At 43.2% G+C, this 17,986-nt stretch overlaps 2 non-coding genes and 1 pseudogene across 2 annotated transcripts; all 3 read right to left on the bottom strand.

Moving 5' to 3' along the window:
- Positions 1-5,837: 5,837 nt before the first annotated feature.
- Positions 5,838-5,999, bottom strand: LOC132134664 (U1 spliceosomal RNA). The gene has a single exon (XR_009429718.1). It is a non-coding gene; the product is annotated as a U1 spliceosomal RNA (small nuclear RNA).
- A 351-nt stretch (positions 6,000-6,350) lies between these two features.
- On the bottom strand, positions 6,351-6,527 carry LOC132134721 (U2 spliceosomal RNA; annotated as a pseudogene).
- Positions 6,528-14,617: 8,090 nt separating this feature from the next.
- Positions 14,618-14,781, bottom strand: LOC132134748 (U1 spliceosomal RNA). Its single transcript, XR_009429743.1, has one exon. It is a non-coding gene; the product is annotated as a U1 spliceosomal RNA (small nuclear RNA).
- Positions 14,782-17,986: the final 3,205 nt, after the last annotated feature.

The raw sequence follows: 17,986 nt of genomic DNA, 5'->3' as shown, positions 1-17,986 counted from the left end.
GTATGGGTGGCTTGAGGAATTCCTTTCACTCCGGTCCAACTTGGTAGGGGGACGAGTTGCAAACTACTTCTTCTTTACCTCAAAGGCCAGCTCCTGCAAAAACTTGAACAAGTATTATCAGGATGCGTGGGCGAGCATGGGGTTACCAGGCACACCCACATTTACTGATGTGAGGACTGCCATCGCCACCCATGTAAGCATTCCTGTACTTGTCCCGGCTTTATGAGTTTCTGGTGTGTTTTTTTCTAACTCTTTGTCTATGCTGTTCTCTCTCCAAAAAGGCAAAGAACACTCACTGCCCGGAAGATAGGCACAAAGTGGCACAGTTCATGTGCCACGACACCACCACAGCTGACAGGTTTTATGCCCTCAACCTTAATGCAAAGCAGGCAGCAGAACACCGTCGCCTCTTTGATACAGCTGTGGTGGGTGAGGAAGCTGATAGTCCAAGGCAGCAAGGTGCAAAGAGAAGAAAGACGACAAAACCCCACAAGATGCCAGCTGAGGAAAAGTCCTCATCCACCAGCCCAACGCTCTCCGACAGCCCTCCCGATGCCGAAGAAGGCCAGAAGTCTGGGAAATCTGCTTCAGTAAGTACAATTTCCCATGGATTGGTTTAACTGTTTGTGACAAGTAGACATGTTCACTAACACTTTGCCTTTCTTATTATTTCTATAAGGAAAGAAGCACATTAATGAAGATGGTCCTCAGACGCAGACTGATGGTGAAGAACTCCCCACTTAAATCACCACAGGAAATAGCGTCTAAAAAGCTGGTGCAGCAAGTAAAAAAAGAGACTGGAGAAATTTAAAAAAAAATCCCGTAAATAATTTATGTAGCTATTTAAATTGTTTGTTTTGATGTTTTTTATGATAATTGTTCTACTCCTTTTATTTCTACGATAAAAAAGTAAGGTTATCTTTTTATTTGTTTTGATAGCCTGTTCCATTTTTCTTTTTTCTTTTTTTTGTAAATAGTTATAGTTAAGGTTAATATCAGTTTGCTCTGAATCTTTCTGAACATGTTTATTTATTTATTATATTTTTCTTATATAATGCATGTTTCCTATTATACTTTTTATATATTGTGTTTTTTTGTACAGAACTTTGAGGCATTTTTGATTTTGACTTTACAATGTCTGCAAAACAAAAAGTTCAATAAATATTTGAAATTGAATTAAGGTGTCATTACTTTACACACACTCACACACACTCACACACACACACACACACACACACACACACACACACACACACACACACACAAATATATATTACATGTAATAAAAATAATTTAAACATATTTATATATTGTGTGTGTAAATAAAAAGGTATATGTAATGAATACATAATAAATATATAGTATTTCTATACATAAAATGTTTAATAAAAACATATTTTACTATATTTTGAATAACTTGAAATTAGGATGTTTTCACATAAATACACTTCTATTTCAAATGTATTCAGGCCGATCATCATAACCAGGTAAACTGATTATTAGACTAGAAGTTGAATGAGAAATAGACTGAAATAGTGAAATGTATTGTTTATTAGACTAGAAAAGGAATGAGAAATAGACTGGTAAGTGACCAAGGAAATAGTACTTTTTGTAGTTTATTAGACTAAAAGTTTTGAATAAGAAATAGACTGGCAAGGGATCAAGGAAATAGTGCCATATGTAGTTTATTAGACTATAAAATTAATGAGAAATAGACTGGCAAGTGATCCATGAAATAGTGCCATATGTTTTCACATTAATACACTTCTATTTCAAATTTATTCAGGCCGATCATCATCACCAGTTAAACTGATTATTAAACTAGAAGTTGAATGAGAAATAGACTGAAATAGTGAAATGTATTGTTTATTAGACTAGAAAAGGTATGATAAAAAGGGTGGTAAGTGACCAAGGAAACAGTACTTTTTGTAGTTTATTAGACTAAAAGTTTTGAATAAGAAATAGACTGGCAAGTGATCAAGGAAATAGTGCCATATGTAGTTTATTAGACTATGAAATGAATGAGAAATAGACTGGCAAGTGATCCATGAAATAGTGCCATATGTTTTCACATTAATACACTTCTATTTCAAATGTATTCAGGCCGATCATCATAACCAGGTAAACTGATTATTAGACTAGAAGTTGAATGAGAAATAGACTGAAATAGTGAAATGTATTGTTTATTAGACTAGAAAAGGAATGAGAAATAGTCTGGTAAGTGACCAAGGACATAGTACTTTTTGTAGCTTATTAGACTAAAAGTTTGAATAAGAAATACACTGGCAAGTGATCAAGGAAATAGTGCCATATGTAGTTTATTAGACTATGAAATGAATGAGAAATAGACTGGCAAGTGATCCATGAAATAGTGCCATATGTTTTCACATTAATACACTTCTATTTCAAATGTATTCAGGCCGATCATCATAACCAGTTAAACTGATTATTAGACTAGAAGTTGAATGAGAAATAGACTGATATAGTGAAATGTATTGTTTATTAGACTAGAAAAGGAATGAGAAATAGACTGGTAAGTGACCAAGGAAATAGTACTTTTTGTAGTTTATTAGACTAAAAGTTTTGAATGAGAAATAGACTGGCAAGTGATCAAGGAAATAGTGCCATATGTAGTTTATTAGACTAGAAAATTAATGAGAAATAGACTGGCAAGTGATCCATGAAATAGTGCCATAGGTAGTTCATTAGACTATGAGTGGAATGAGAAATTGACTGGTCAGTGACCAAGGAAATAGTCCCATTTGAAGTTGTTTGGACTAAAAGTGGAATGAGAAATAGACTGCAAAGTGTGCACTCTTGTTTTATAAAACGTATTTTACAATACATTATGGATAAATTGGAATTAGGAAGATTTCAAATAAAGTAACTGTTAAGTGACAAATGAAATAGCCCCATGTGTAGTTCATTAGACTAGAAGTGATTTGAGAAATAGACTGACAATAAAAAATATTGCTATTTAATATACTGCAAGACTTGCAACATTTGTGGTGCAAATTAACCAAAATCCAACAGTTTTTTCTATGCATATTTCTACAGTATTATGGGATAAAACTTACAAAAATTGATTCCTCTGAGTGCCCTGAGTACAGTACAACTGTTTTCTCTAGGCCTCATAAAAAAAATTTTCTTCCGACTTCCACCCCCCTCGAGCTGCCTTCTCTAGCCGGGGAGGGTGCACCCTGGCCGGCATGGATGAGTAGGTGCGAGGGGGGTGGATGGTACTATTTTCTTGCTAATATCTCCGCGAAGCGGTGGACCCCGGGGCTGAAATTACCTACCGTATGCGACCACCCTCGAGTTCCTGGGTGGTCCGGTTCCTGAGTTATAACGGTTCAAATCCCACATTTTGGGGGGCCGTAACTCGGACGCCCGGGGTCATAGGAACATGGGGCTGGTGTCGTCGGATAGAGCTCCCAAAGGTCTAATTTTGACCAGAGTTTGGTGTTGTTTCCCTTCTTTCCGAGTGAGTTATGGCCGGTCAAATTTTGGGACTTTTTGCATTTGCGGGTCCATATCTCTGGCCCCCGGGGGTCTATCGACTTGGGGGAGGTGGCTTCAGAGAGGGCCCTTCGAGGGCTATCAAGTCACCAAGTTTCAATTCGCTAGAACTCTTCCTTCCATTTGACTATCAAAAATGTGGGGAGCCATAACTCCGCCCCCGGGGTGTTATGGATGGGGGGGCAGCGGTGTTCGGTAGGCCTTCTGGAGTTCTTACTCTGACCCGAGTTTGGTGCAGTTTGGCCCCGTTTTGGCGGAGTTACAGCTTGGCAAAGTCTGTGACATTTTGGTTAACATTCACCACAATTTTGGATATGTCCGCAAATGTTCCGGATGTGATCCGTGGTCATTCCGTGAATATAATGGTCAAATGGACAAATAGTGGGTTCGTGGGACCCAGGGTGGGGGTCCGCAAGTGGTCCGCAGATGATCCGCAGTCATTGTGTGAACATAATGGTCAAATGGACAAATAGTGGGTTCGTGGGACCCAGGGTGGGGGTCCGCAAGTGGTCCGCAGATGATCCGCAGTCATTGTGTGAATATAATGGTCAAATGGACATATACGGGGTTCTTGGGACCCAGGGTGGGGGTCCGCAAGGGGTCTGCAGATGATCCGCAGTCATTGTGTGAATATAATTGTCAAATGGACAAATAATGGGTTCGTGGGACCCGGGTTGGGGGTCCGACGGGGGTCCGCATCGGTTCCGTGGTCATTCTGTAACTTTAAAGGTCAAATGGACAAATATAGGTTTCGTGGGCAAAAAAATCGTACACCCCCCATTCGGGTAAATGCCACTGTTTTAAACCTGAGGTGTACTGCTCCGTGCGCCACCCTGTGGAGAAGTGCTGAATGGCATGTAGGGGCCTCAAATCTGGGTGGGCTTCCGCGGGGCCCCTCGGGGGTCCAGATCCTCCTGCGCCGGTCAGGGGTCTCCCGTGGGCCGGCGCGGTCCGGCAGACATCGACGCCGCGTCCGTCAAAAATTTTTTGGGGTCAGCGCGCAGGTCCCCTTAACCCACATACACGAGCCCTCAAACTTATACCTGAATGGACGCTCCAAAAAAAAAGGACTTTCTGGAGAAGTCAAGACGTGACATCCCTAGGAGCTTGCCATTCACCTCTTTAAAACAAAAGCGCACGCTGTGGTGCCTCCGCACGCCGGCACGGGCAGCCGACATGATGGAGGCACCAACAGCCTAGAAACTTAAAACAACAATAAATACAATAATAAATAACCAAATAAATAATTAAAAGACCTTACCTTAAAACGTGTTGGAGCCCGAAGCAGCAGAGTTCAATGTACCTCTCGAAGTTGTGTGACTCAAGATATAAAAAGATCTCGAGTCAGGAAACCTCCAAGAGGCGATCGCAGTCTAAACCGTCTGACAAGGTACGTGATCTTAGCCAAAAGGCCGAGAAGCGATGCCGCTAAGACGCAGCGGGCAGGAAGCCGGACACGGCGATGCCCATCTCGGCTTTGGTAAGTCTGGGGGACCTAAAAATGCTGGGGGATGGTAGTACCCTCCCCTGTCTGCAACGTCACCGGGACTCGTCACGCTCGGCCTGACGCTGGCACTGCAGCGACGGAAAGTACGGCATCGCTCGTAACTCCCAAACGGTTCGTCGCAGAGCCACGTGCCTTATGTAATGGGAATCCTTGGCTCGAGCCGAACCAGACGCAGGTCTCAGATTGGCTCGTCGCTCTGACAAAATTTTCGGGTATTTGGGATTTTGTCGAAAACCTTCTTTTGCAACCTAGCGCCAGGTATTTGGCCCAGTCCCACCCAAAGCAGCACAGAAAGCTTCTCTGGAGTCTGCCTGTCAATAATCATCCCAAAAAAGTGGAAATTTCCATTCACCTTGGCGAGGGGACCTCAAAACGTGCTAACGTGGCGTGTTCGAGATGGCTCGAATGGCTATAACTCCAGGAAGGAATGAGATCCCTTCACCCAAATCGGCACACCTGTGCAGGGGCTCAGTCAGAAGCAAGGTGAAAAAGGGCGCTGCGACAGGCGACTCAGTGGCGCTGTAAGCGACAACAAAATTAATATCAATTGAAAAAGGACAACCAAACAACATGGAGACAGCTACAGCTAGGCTGCAGTCAGTCCAATGGACTTTCAAAGTAAGGTCTGTGCTATATTCGAACTGAACCACCCACCAGGGTCCGATTTTTCAAGAGCGTAAAAATCGGTGAAAGCGTTGTTTCACAGGCGCACAACACATACCTCGCATGTGACAGAACTCCCCATTCTGAAACGCAAAAAAAAAAAAAACCTGGAAAAAACCTCTTCTGCTTTGTTTCACCAACAATTTCAGGGGAGATTACGAACGCAGTCCCCCACTACCATAAATTATGCAGTCGAGATTCCCGCATTTGGGGAATTCGCAGGGGTCAGCATGGCCGGAGTGCAATGGGCAAGCCTCGCCCTGGGTGAACCGCCTTCTCGATCATGGTGTCTCCCCTGCCAGGTTAGCATGAAGGCCCAGGCGGTCAGCCAGAGGTACGATTTGCGTCTCTACCGTCCACACCAACGGTTAGCCCCCCTCCAGGAAAGGAAGGACGGGTGCCTTCCATTACTGGCCTGGAAACTGCCAAGCTCATGGGCCGGTGCTTCCCAACGCCGGTTTTAGATGACTCTCTTTAACCAAACACACCTGATTCGATGCATCACCTCGTCTGTGAAAGACCTCAGGTGGGTGCATCGTTCGTGGAAGAGTCCAAGACCCCAGGAGGGCGCATCAGGAAAAAAGTTCGCAATACACCACAGCATGGCAGATCTCATTCCTTGTTCTGCTATTCGACACAATAAACGGCAATCCCCAAAAAGGGAAAGCACACCGTTCCTGGAGACACTGCAATACCAGGCCGATGCTTGGAGTGGACGGAGCAAGCCCCGGCTCCAGCTCCGTGATCTAAAAATCCATTTAATATGTAGTCCCCGGATGGTGGACGTATCAGATATTAAACTGATAAGAACAGATTTTTTTTCTTTCAAAAAAGTTTTATTGTCACGAGTTACATTTTTTCCATTTGCATTTTTACTTTCACACACATTTTTCTTTTCAAGCACACATTAAATCAAGCCATATAATATATAATAAATACACATGGTAAAATGAAAGAAACAATCATTGTTAAAAAACATTTGATTAAAACCACAGTGTTTTGCTTGTTTTTAAAAGGCCATATTTGGGGTGTGTTTAAAAGGTGCGATTGGTTTCAAAAGTAAAATACATATTTAAAAAAGCAAACAAGCCTCATATGCATGTTAATAAAACCAATTTTATTGATAAAACACAATAAAAACCAATTTATTGGATAAAAACCAATAAAAAAAAACATCTGTTGTGCAAGACCGGGGGTGAGTCCTTATCAAGTCGGTCTTCACCCCACTCTCCAGAACAGGGACATGAGATGCTACTTTACGGGCTCAGCGGAGATCCCCTCTCCTCCGGCCCGCTGGCCCACTGTTCCCGTAGCCAGAATGGTGAGGGTGCATCTACGAGCAGCCAGGGTCGGTGCCTGCCGGGACCCTCTCTGTGCGACCCCGGCCCCCCCGTCCGAATATCGTCGTCCGGTACCCCTGCAGCATTGATGTTACCTTTAGCTCGCATGCATGGAGGGTTACCGTAACGCGCTTCCCCACCAGCAGGTTTCTGGTGGCCCAGATGGCATCCTTGATGACGTTGAGGGTGAGCTAGAGCGAGGTAAATTTCTGTGCCGTCAAGTCCTTCAAGCCCCGGCCCACCCCAAGGATGGCGAGCTGGTACCCGAACTGGGCCCCACCTGCTGGTAGGCACGGGAAATACAGGGGGCCGGTCTTGGCCCACAGGACCCGCGCAGTGCTGCAGTCCCAGAGCAGGTGGTGGACGGTCTCCGGGGAATTGCAGCCGGACCGAGGGCAGATGGGGTTTTTGGCCATGCCTCTGGAGTGCATAACCGCCCTGACCGGGAGGATCTCATGAGCCACCATCCACGATAAGTCCTTGTGCCTTTTCTGGAGAGCAGGGTGAGCCGCATTCCGCCAAACTTGTTTGGCCTCACTTAGTGTGAGGCCCAGAACTGGACTCACCGGTTCCCGGTCCTGCACAACAGAAATGAGAGACTTGTGTTTAGTTAAAATGGTGACATCTTCCCTCTCTAAAAGATATTTCTTTAAAAACTTTTTTATAAAACTGTACTCTTTAGGCAAGTTAAAAGACACTGGGGTTTTCAAATCTACTGGTAAAATTTTCAAAGTTCTTAGGTAAGACCCCATCCAAAATCGCGCCATTGCAGCCGTCTTGTTTTCTTTGGATGGGGTCATGGCATAACTGATGTGCAGGGCGGTGAAGCAGCTGCCTAAAAACAGGTGGGGGTCTGGGAGGCCTTTTCCACCGTTCTCTGGCCTTTTCTTGACTGTCTCCCTCTTCAGGCGCTCCCACTTGGACCCCCACAGGAAGTAAAACACCGCCCTCTCCAGTTTCACCAGGAACTGCCGAGGGGGGCTAAAAACAGAACAAACAAGTAAAATCAGAGGTAAAATCACAGATTTAAAAATTAAAATTTTACCTTCAATCGTCAACTGTCTTAGTCCCCAAAACTCTAGTCTTTTCCTAACTTTCCCTAGCAAGTCAGTCCAGCTTTCCCGTCCTCCACCCTCTTTATCAAATTTAACACCTAAAATTTTAAAATCGTTGTCTTTAAAAACCAAATCAAGTCCTCCTGTGTCCACGTCCCCCCACGGCCCGAAGAGCTGGGCCTCAGACTTGTTTCTATTGAGTTTGGCGCCCGAGGCCCGACCGTACCAGTCAGTCAAGTCCAGTGCTCTTCGTATAGATAAAATGTCTGTGGTTAAAAGAGTAACATCGTCCATGTATAAGGCACAAGTCGCTGTCAGTCCACCCGTCCCAGGAACGTCCAGTCCTTTGATCCATTTATCCTTTCTCAAGATCTGTGCCAGTGGCTCGATACAAGCCACAAACAGGAGAGGAGATAAAGGACATCCCTGACGGACACCACTGTGTATGTTCACAGTTTTGGAAAGATGCCCGTTTACAAGGAATTTGCTGACTAGTCCCTTGTACAGCAGTCCCACCCAGGCTACAAACCTCTTTGGAAAACCCATTTTTTGCAGTACCTGAAAAAGGTACTGGTGCGAGACTCGGTCAAATGCTTTTTCAAAGTCCAAATTTAGGACTACTAGCCGAATATTTCTGTCTCTCGCATAACAGATGGCGTCTCTGATCAGCACTACGCTGTCTGTTATCTTTCTTCCGGGCACAGAACAAGCTTGATCCGGGTGAATCACGTCCTCTAAAGCCATTGACATGCGTGTTGCTAAAATTTTGCTAAAAAGTTTATAATCAAAATTTAAAAGTGTTATGGGTCTCCAGTTTTTTAAGTCAGTCCGGTCACCTTTTTTGTGAAGTAAAGAAACTATCCCTATTCTAAAACTGTCTGGAAGTCTGTCGAGGGTCTCAAACTCTTTAAAAACTGTCAAAAGCTCTTGTCCTAAAATGTCCCAAAATGTTAGATAAAACTCTAGGGGAAGTCCATCCACTCCTGGGGACTTCCCCTTCTTAAAACCTCCAAGAGCTTTTTGGATTTCTAAGATGTTAAAATCTTGGGTTAAAATCTCATTTTGACAGTCAACCCTTCCCTCAATAAAATTTAAAACTTCTTTTGCAGTGTCAAAGTGTACCTTTTTAAAACTATATAATGCCCCATAACATTTTTCCACATCCTCTAAAATCTCTTTTGTTGTGTTAACCTCCCTATCCCCTGTTTTAACCCTGGTTAACCCCCCACCCCTTGTTATTATTTTCTTAAAAAAATATCTGGTACACTTTTCGCCTTCTTCTATTTCTCTCTCTTTACTTCTTAAAAGGACCCCTTTACTTTCTATATTGGCTAAAACTGACATTTCTTTTTTTACTTCCTGAATTTCCTCGTTAAAATCAAAACCATTATTTAAAAGATTAAAATACCTTTGTAGTCTTTTCTGGAACCCCAACATGCGTTTCTTTTCCCTACTCTTCTTTTCTTTCACTATCTTTCTAAAAAACTGTCTTGTCCGGTCCTTTACCATCTCCCACCACTGTGCACGTGTATCGTAAAAGTCTTGGAGGTTCTGCCATTGGCTGAACTGTTCCCTATATTCTAAAACTATATCCTTGTCTTCCAACAGGGAACAGTTCAGCTTCCACAGCCCTCCCCCTACCGTCACACCCATGGGCAGTGAAAGGGTGCAAGACAGCATCATGTGATCAGAGAAAAAGAGGAGGGTTAATGTAGCATCGGTCGGCGGGCAGTCCCTTGTAAAAACGTAGTCGATTCGAGAGGCTTTGGTACCATCACCACTGAACCAGGTGAAGCCCTCCTCTCTTTGATGCAAAATTTTAAAACAGTCGACTAAATTAAAATCTCTGACTAAACCCTGCAATAAAACCGACGTTTTGTCCACTCTAAAATCCTCCCCTACCCTTTTCCTGTCTGTTTTGGATAAAACACAATTAAAATCCCCTGCTACCATTAGGGGGGCCCTACCTAGCATGTGGGGTTGCAAGTCTTCTAAAAGCTCATATCTTTCATTCTTTTCCGTAAAACCATATACATTAAGAACATTAAAATCCCTGTCTAAAAAGGTCAGATTTACTAAAAGTGCCCGGCCTTGCCTCACCACAGTGCTGCCCTTCACCAAGATGTTAGGATTATTAATTAAAACCGCAACTCCGTCATTTTTGTTAAAATTTGATCCGCTCCATATGGAGGCTCCTGCGGACCATAGCTCCTCCATTTTCTTGTACCTAGTTAAAAAGGGCAGAGAACACTCTTGTAATAAAAACAAATCTGACTTAAAAGATTTTAAAAGGGACAAAATACTCTGTGCTCTAATGGTGGACCTCACACTTCTTACATTGATAGTAGAGATGGTGAGGGCCATGAGCAGTAGGGTTAAAAAGGTATAAGACATTTAAAACAGAAGACAGTAAAAAGACTACAAAGATACGATTAAAATCATGTTATATCTTGTTGCATTTGCCTTTCCTTTTCCTCAGACGAGCTGGGATCAGGAGGGCAAATGCCTGTCGCTTCAGAGGCCACAGAGGAAACCTCTTGTGGCTCTTTTGGCGATGATGCTGTTAGCTTAATGTGCAAAAAGGATACCTCATTGGGGGACTCTAGGGGCCACATGCGCTCCAGATCTACCGAATCGATACTATCAAGCTTATATGCTGCCCTAGATTTTTTCTCCTCCGTTACAATCAGAGGAGACCCCGCAGGTCTTTTTTGCACCTGAGCGTTAGGGAGTGAACACTCTGTCTCACTCCCGGTAGATTCCTGCACCCCATCCGAAACTGTTACTAGTGAGGAATTGTTTTTTTCCTCACTTTCCTCTCCTTCCATGACCATTTCCTGTTCCGTTGCCTCCGCCCCTGTGGCCGTCCCACTTCCTCCTTCCTGCCCAATCCCTGAGGCCGGCTGGGAATTTGAAATTCCCGCCAAAACCTCAGGGACCGCCTCCTCTTTCCTTTGTTCATTCGTTTGTTGCCCATGTGGGGCGGCCATTTTGAGCTTGTTGGCAAAACTTTTAGGGCAGTCTCTGTAGAGGTGGTTTGTTTCTCCACAAAGATTGCACCGTCTGCCATTGGTACAATCATCAAACTGTGACCAATTTCTCTACACTTCCCACATACTAACTCTTGGCATGCTTCAGCGAGATGACCAAACCTGCAACCCTTCCTGCAGAGTTTGGTATGTAGCCTCTGTTCTCTCCGAGCACAATCATGGAAGGCAGATGTTTCAGGCCCTGGTAGCCCCCAGCGTCTTCCCATTGTTTAATGGGAATTCGCCAGAAGCATGTCCAAATGCCATCTTCATCTAACACTTTGACAGGCTGGCCTCGAACAGTGCAAAATCTACCCAACCAAACATAAATATCATCTCCAGTCACTGTTTCATTGAACATCCTTACAATCACAGTTTTAAGTGTGTTATCAGAAAGTTTCTCGACAGTGAACATGGAGAACTGGGCTTTAACCCTCTGGAGTCTAAGGGTATTTTTGGGGCCTGGAGAAGTTTTGTCATGCCTTGACATTTGTGCTTTTTTCAGTTTCTTATAAATATCTAAATGGGTAAAGACTAATCTCACTGTAATCAGCACAAACTGGGCTGTAATAATATGTGAAATGCATGTATGTACATGATTGTGTTTTTGAGAAAAAAAATATTATGCGTGGTTAGTGAAAAACTAAAAATGTTAAAACGCTTGAATAAGGCAAAAAAACACATAAAGAACAATGGTTCCCGGGATTTTTGAGAACTGGAGCTTGTAGCCTAGAATTTTTCTTTCTAAATGATGTGAAAATCATCTTGTTTACTCACTCACAGAAAACAATATATTGCTTAAAATTTTCTAAGACACTTTTTGTTGGTAAAAGTCAAATGCGAGTAGGCGTCAACTACCATAAATATCATTGTGATTTACACCTGAGAAGACAAAGGCCTGCATAATGAGCTGCATGATGAGCCTCTCAGTCATCTGTGCCACTGTGAGTGAGGAGTTACAAGAGAGAATGTGAGAACAAAATAAATCTATATAATTTTATGTTTGTAGTTTATTAAGAATATATTTAATTATCCCACAACATAATTTAATATCCACTTGGGGGAGCAGTTAAACAGTTTATTAGAAACAATCAAAGCTGACTTTCAAACAAATTGTTTGGCATGCTTACTCCAGTCACACAATCCTTCAGAAATCCTTTTAACAATCTTATTTTCTACAAAAAAAAAAAAAAACGTTTGTTGTTATTATTATCATCATTATTATTAATGTTGAAAAGAGCTGAGAATATTTTTCTGGGTTTTTAGGGGGAATAAATGGAAAGAAAAGCATTGTTTTTACATTTGTTACAGTTATCTATTTGTTACATTTATATTATTTACATCAAGCTTTCGAAGGGTATAGTGTTGTATATTGTTATTGAAACTTCATAATGTTTCACTTGATTATATATTTAGTCAGGAATTATAGTTCGGAAAAAGTCTAACTAGTAAAACGTTTACACGTTATGTGAAAACTAGTACAAGTATATAAATAAATAAAAAGAGACTTACTCGTGTTTATGATCTCTGCTGAATAAAGTGCTTCATTCTTTTTTTCTGAGGAAATCCATTTCTCAAATCCTCAACCACATCACATCTTTTTGGGGTGAATTATGTGTTATTCCTATCATCGCGAAGCAAACAGTAAAATAAAAAAAACTTGAACAGTCTGGCTGCTTTTTCTTCTGTGTGGGCGTATTCAAGCTGCGCGCTTCAGTTTGAATCTGAATAGCGCGTTCAGCGCGGGGGCGTGGTCACATTAGATATAATGAAGGGAGACATGAAAAACAGACATCGCGTTGTTTTCATATGGATTACTTTATCACAGAATATCTGTTTTCGGCGGCACTTGTTTAGTTTAAAAATAGACATGTCAAGCTTTCTATAGATATCTCTCTCATGTATTTTCGTTGAGTATTCACGGAGTTACAGTTCATTTAAATGACGTGTTTGTAAAAGAAGATCAGCGCAGACAAAGGCTGCAGACAGCGCACCTTGTTTGTTATCTTTATTTTATAAGTGCACAAAGTTTTGTTGTTATTATGTATGTATCCAAAAAAAAGTAGACCCTTTACAGATTCGATTGATGTATTGCTCTTATCTGTACGATTAAAACTGAAAGTGTAATTTAAGTTCTTTTCGGGGTTATCAGGAGAAAATGACTCAAAACGCGTATCCGCGTTAATCGACTTGATAGGGTTAACTGAATCAAACCTTTGCCAAAAGTCATTAAGCAGGGAAGCGGTTTGTTTAATTTGATTAAACATCAAATCCTTTGTTCAAGGGCAGAGTCATCAAACAATTCAGGTCGTCAGATCTAAAAGCTAAGGTCTTTTGGATCAGCTTGCTGGAAAAGTCCATACGGGACATTCCAAGGAGCTTCCCCTCAACCTGCCTGAATAAAAAACGCACGCTGTGGTGCTAAAAACTTAAAACAACAATAAATACAATAATAAATAACCAAATAAATAATTAAAAGACCTTACCTTAAAACTTGTTTTAGCCCGAAGCAGCAGAGTTCAATGTACCTCTCGAAGTGGTGTGACTCAAGATATAAAAAGATCTCTAGTCAGGAAACCTCCAAGAGGCGATCGCAGTCTCAACCGTCCGACAAGATACGTGATCTTAGCCAAAAGGCCGAGAAGCGATGCCGCTAAGACGCAGCGGGGAGGAAGCCGGACACGGCGATGCCCATCTCGGCTTTGGTTAGTCTGGGGGACCTAAAAACGCTGGGGGATGGTAGTACCCTCCCCTGTCTGCAACGTCACCGGGCCTCGTCACGCTCGGCCTGACGCTGGCACTGCAGCGACGGAAAGTACGGCATCGCTCGTAATTCCCAAACGGTTCGTCGCAGAGCCACGTGCCTTATGTCATGGGAATCCTTGGCTCGAGCCGAACCAGACGCAGGTCTCAGATTGGCTCGTCGCTCTGACAAAATTTTCGGGTATTTGGGATTTTGTCGAAAACCTTCTTTTGCAACCTAGCGCCAGGTATTTGGCCCAGTCCCACCCAAAGCAGCACAGAAAGCTTCTTTGGAGTCTGCCTGTCAATAATCATCCCAAAAAAGTGGAAATTTCCATTCACCTTGGCGAGGGGACCTCAAAACGTGCTAAGGTGGCGTGTCTGAGATGGCTCGAATGGCTATAACTCCAGGAAGGAATGAGATCCCTTCACCCAAATCGGCACACCTGTGCAGGGGCTCAGTCAGAGGCCAGGTAAAAAAAGGGCGCTGCGACAGGCCACTCGGTGGCGCTGTAAGCGACAACAAAACTAATACCAATTGAAAAAGGACAACCAAACAACATGGAGACAGCTACAGCTAGGCTGCAGTCAGTCCAATCGACTTTCAAAGTAAGGTCTGTGCTAACTGGCTGAGCATAACTGACTTTGTTTCACAGGCGCACAACACATACCTCGCATGTGACAGAACTCCCCATTCTGAAACGCAAAAAAAAACGCAAAACGCAAAAAAAAACCTCTTCTGCTTTGTTTCACCAACAATTTCAGGGGAGAGCGCGAACGCAGTCCCCCACTACCATAAATTATGCAGTCGAGATTCCCGCATTTGGGGAATTCGCAGGGGTCAGCATGGCCGGAGTGCAAAGGGCAAGCCTCGCCCTGGGTGAACCGCCTTCTTGATCATGGTGTCTCCCCTGCCAGGTAAGTATGAAGGCCCAGGCGGTCAGCCAGAGGTATGATTTGCGTCTCTACCGTCCACACCAACGGTTAGCCCCCCTCCAGGAAAGGAAGGATGGGTGCCTTCCGTTACTGGCCTGGAAACTGCCAAGCTCATGGGCCGGGGCTTCCCAACGCCGGTTTTAGATGACTCTCTTTAACCAAACACACCTGATTCGGTGCATCACCTCGTCTGTGAAAGACCTCAGGTGGGTGCATCGTTCATGGAAGAGTCCAAGACCCCAGGAGGGCGCATCAGGAAAAAAGTTCGCAATACACCACAGCATGGCAGATCTCATTCCTTGTTGCAAATACAGTTGCTATTTAATGAAAAGTGAGATACGCACCACATGTGGTGCACATGTGTGCCAAAATTCAACGCTCATTTTTGTAAGGGATAAAACTTACAAAAATGGATTCCTCTGAGTGCCCTGAGTACAGTACAACTGTTTTCTCTAGGCCTCATAAAAAAATTTCTTCCGACTTCCACCCCCCTCGAGCTGCCTTTTCTAGCCAGGGAGCGTGCACCCTGGCCGGCATGGATGAGTAGGTACGAGGGGGGTGGATGGTACTATTTTTTTGCTAATATCTCCGCGAAGCGGTGGAACCCGGGGCTGAAATTCGGGGGATCCTTAGAGGGTCGAGGGGCCTACCGTATGCAACCACCCTCGAGTTCCTGGGTGGTCCAGTTCCTGAGTTATAATGGTTCAAATTCCACATTTTGGGGGGCCGTAACTCGGACCCCCAGGGTCATAGGGACATGGGGCTAGTGTCGTCGGATAGAGCTCCCAAAGGTCTAATTTTGACCAGAGTTTGGTGTTGTTTCTCCTCTTTTCGAGTGAGTTATGGCCAGTCAAATTTTGGGACTTTTTGCATTTGCGGGTCCATATCTCTGGCTCCCGGGGGTCTATCGACTTGGGGGAGGTGGCTTCAGAGAGGGCCCTTTGAGGGCTATCAAGTCACCGAGTTTCAAGTTGCTAGGTCTCTTCCTTCCATTTGACTATCAAAAATGTGGGGGGCCATAAATTCGCCCCCCGGGGTGTTATGGATGGGGGGACAGCTGTGTTCGGTAGGCCTTCTGGAGGTCTTACTCCGTCCCGAGTTTGGTGCAGTTTGGCCCCGTTTTGGCCGTTTTGACCCCCGGGGTCATAGGGACATGGGGCTAGTGTCGTCGGATAGACGGCCCCCTGGTCTGACTTTTTTCTATGCATATTTCTACAGTATAATGGGATAAAACTTACAAAAATGGATTCCCTGAGTGCCCTGAGTACAGTACAACTGTTTTCTCTAGGCCTCATAAAAAAAAAATTTCTTCCGACTTCCACCCCCCTCAAGCTGCCTTCTCTAGCCGGGGAGGGTGCACCCTGGCCGGCATGGATGAGTAGGTGCGAGGGGGGTGGATGTCATTAGTCATTAGACTAGAAAATGAATGGGAAATAGACTGGTAAGGGACCAAGGTAATTTACAGTTTATTAGAACAAAAGTGGAATGAGAAATAGACTGGTAAGTGACCAAGAAAATAGTTCCATTTGTAGTTTCTTAGACTAGAGGTGGTATGAAAAATAGACTGGTAACTGAATCAAGGAAAGAGTCATATTTGTAGTTTATCAGACTAGAAAATGAATGAGAAATAGACTGGTAGGTGACCAAGGAAATAGTACTATTTGTAGTTTATTAGACTAGAAGTTGAATGAGAAATAGACTGGTAAGTGATCCAAGGGAATAGTCCCATTTGTAGTTTATTAGACTAGAAAAAGAATGAAAAAAAAACTGGTGAGTGAATCAAAGGAATAGTCAAATTTGTAGTTTATTAAACTAGAAGTGTAATGAGAAATATACTGCAAATTGTGCTCTCTAATGTATTAGACTCAAAGTTGTATTAACAGACTACAAATGGGACCTAAAAAGTTATATAAGTAACCAATGCTTGGGCAGTGTCCCTTGCATTCATCCTTTTGCTATTCATCCTTTAGTGTTTTAACAAAAGTAGATATGGCTTTGGACGACTGTCCCTTGTGCTTTCGTGGCTATAATCAGCTAAGCCAACACCTTCGTGTCTTTCACAAGGTGCGGAATGTGAAGGAGCGCAAGCTTCTCCTATCCATTGCTTCTGGGAGAGCTTCTCACGGCGGTACCGGCAGCTGAGGAAGCGGTCAAATCCCACCCCCTCTAGGCAGGTTGCACGGGCAACACATAGTCTGCTATCGGCCCTCGACAGCCCTGGGGAGGAGGAGTGCTCAGAGTCGCAGGTTGACAGACTAGATGAAGAGCCAGCCACCAGGCCTGAGGCAGAGCCAGCCACAGGACCCGAGGAGGAGGTCGCCGGGCCTTCAAAGAAGGCCCACTCCTCCGATGCACCATACCCCTTTCCGGACCACTTGCCAGCCCTAAGTGAGTATGACACTTGTCACTTTGATAACACCATACAATAACTTTCATTAATAAATCTCCTATTTGTAGATTATTAGACTAGAAGTTACCTGAGAAATAGACTAGTAAGTGAACCAAGGAAATAATCTCATTTGTTGTTCATTAGACTAGAAGTTGAATTAGAAATAGACTGGTAAGTGAACCAAGGAAATAGCCCCATTTATAGTTTGTTAGACTACAAGAGAAATGAGAAATAGACTGATAAGTGACCAAGGAAATAGTACCATTTGTAGTTTATTAGACTAGAAAATTATAGTAATATAATTATACATATACACACACATATTATGTACGTATATATATATATATATATATATATATATATATATATATATATATATATATATATATAATTTATTATATATTTAATTTAATTTAATTTAATATAATAATAATAATAATAATGTTTGTTAGTGTTTACCTCTTAGTTATCGACCTGACTCACCTGGTCCTTCTCTTGTGCTTTCTTTTTGCAGATCAGCTCATTGAGGAGTCCAGGGCCCACTGGGAGGGCATCAACCCCACTCCGAAATTAATAAATAATGTGTCCTCAAAGATTTTTAGAATAAAAATTTTTATTTCATATATGTCAGCTGGCCAGACCAATCTGGCCAGCTTGATGTTTTTGGACAACAGGGCAAAGGTCCGGTCCTGGCTGTCTTTTTTAAGGAAATGCAACATTGCAGAGCCAACTGTGCACCATTACCTAAAAAATGTGGCACAGTTCCTCAAATATCTTAATGAGACCCCGCCGCCCACATGCCGGCT

This window comes from Carassius carassius, unplaced genomic scaffold (assembly GCF_963082965.1).
Source record: "Carassius carassius unplaced genomic scaffold, fCarCar2.1 SCAFFOLD_61, whole genome shotgun sequence".
NCBI lineage: Eukaryota > Metazoa > Chordata > Actinopteri > Cypriniformes > Cyprinidae > Carassius > Carassius carassius.
The sequence above is the reverse complement of the archived record's forward strand: the minus strand, read 5'-3'. Positions and strand labels throughout refer to the sequence as shown.